This window comes from Manacus vitellinus, unplaced genomic scaffold (genome assembly GCF_001715985.3).
Source record: "Manacus vitellinus isolate BGI_N305 unplaced genomic scaffold, ASM171598v3 scaffold_140_pilon, whole genome shotgun sequence".
Taxonomy (NCBI): domain Eukaryota; kingdom Metazoa; phylum Chordata; class Aves; order Passeriformes; family Pipridae; genus Manacus; species Manacus vitellinus.
Window position 1 is genome coordinate 141,954 of NW_021939007.1, and position 1,748 is coordinate 143,701.

The 1,748-nt window shown below is 52.5% G+C and overlaps 1 protein-coding gene across 1 annotated transcript in view; it reads left to right on the top strand.

Moving 5' to 3' along the window:
• Nucleotides 1–1,748, top strand: part of LOC108643163 (keratin, type II cytoskeletal 6C-like) — a 152,669-nt gene that overhangs the window by 125,081 nt on the left and 25,840 nt on the right.

Here is a 1,748-nt window from a genome sequence, read left to right on the forward strand (position 1 = left end):
AGGCCTTAAATGGGATTAAAAGGAAAACGTGGGCCTAAGGGACTGTTCCAAAGGGGAATGGGTTTGGTTTTCCGTTTGTTTGCTTTTAATGAGGCCGAGAAGTTTGTAATTGTGGCCACCCAGCAGCCCCAGCCCAGACGGAGCGGAGAGCGGAGAGTGAGGGGGCAATAAGTGGGGTTTTAGCTCAGTTCTGCTCCCCAGCAGCCCAGGGGTGGGCTGGGATTGTGGTTTTAACTCCCTCTGCACCGCTGGGATGATCCCAACTCGCTCCTCCACGTTCAGGAACTCCCCTTTGCCGGGGTTGGGGGTTATTTTTCTGCTGTGTAGAAACCCCCCGGGAGGCTGCCCAGAGATCCCAGGCGCTGGTTTGTGAGCGTGAGGCCCCTCTTAAAATCACCCCTCGTTCTGGGAGCACAGGGCCTGCTGGGAGCCACTCCAGCGGGATGGAAAATCCCTCTTTTCCCCATTCACGGCCAGGGTTGGAAAACCAGGATCGACCAGGATCCTCCAGGCCCCTGAGCCCGGCCAGGGGTTCAGAGATAAAATCAGGGAGCAGCCTGAGGTGCCTCCACCTGAAAAGTGCCACCCTCGGGTGTGTGTGTGTGTGATTCGAGTTGCCACGAGCTTATCCAAAGGCTTTTCCCACATTTCTCTCCCATTCCTGTCCTGGGCACCTCCCATGTGACCTCAGGGATGTGCTTTGCCGGAGGGTTCAGCGGTGGCTGATCCCAAACTTATGGAAAAGGGCTTGTTTTCCAAGCTGTAGGATTTTTCAAGTTCTAAACGACGTGTGAGACAAAGAGCCCTCCGAAAGCAAGGGCAGTGTTTGCAGAATTGGGGTTCTGTCCCGTCTCGTGCGGGTTTTTTTTGCTGGAATGGCTCAAAAAATTCCCGGATCATCCCACAGTCCAAGTCCCGCCGACCCTTCCCGCCGCCTCGGTCGAGGTGAAAGGCTGAGCCGGTGGAAATCACCCTGGGAAAGCTGCCTGAAGGGCCTGGTCCACCTCTCCTGGGGGAATTCCAACTTCTCCCCCACGTCTGGGCTCCTCTGCCAAAGGAAAGACCTTTTGGGAAAGTGGGAAGTGCAGCAGGTGGGAAGCGAGGCAACGGGGAGCAGGATCCCAAAGGAACCCCGGAGCCCCAAAGCTGATTTCCCCTTTCCTGATGGAATTTGCCCCTCTGACCTCCCACCGTGTCTTCTTGATTTTTGGAAAGTCCCATTAAAAAAGTAAAAACTGCAGCTTTTGATACTTCCGTGGTGTTTTCCTTCCCCTCTCTCTCTTTTTTTGGGAACGTGTCCAATAAAACCGGATTGTAATTTATCTGTTCTTTTTATTTGCCCTTTTATTTATCTTTTTTTATATTCTAAACCAGAACCAGCAGCACGAAAACCTCACTCCCAACCTTCAGCAGGGCGAGCTGGAGGGTCACGTCACTTTGAGGGAAAAGCTTTAAATTGGGATAAAATCGTCACAAAAATGTGGGAATTGGTTGTTTGTCCCAAAATAAATTGAGGAATTTGAGGAAACAGGAGAAGGTGGAAAAGGAGGATGAGGACAAGAAAGAGAAGGAGGAGGATGAGGAGAAGGGAAGGAGGAGAAGGAGAAGGAGGAGAAGAAGGAGGAAGAGGAGGAGGAGGAGGAAGAGGAGGAGGAGAAGGAGAAGGAGAAGGAGAAGGAGGAGGAGGAGGAGGAGGAGAAGGAGAAGGAGAAGGAGAAGGAGAAGGAGAAGGAGAAGGAGAAGGAGAA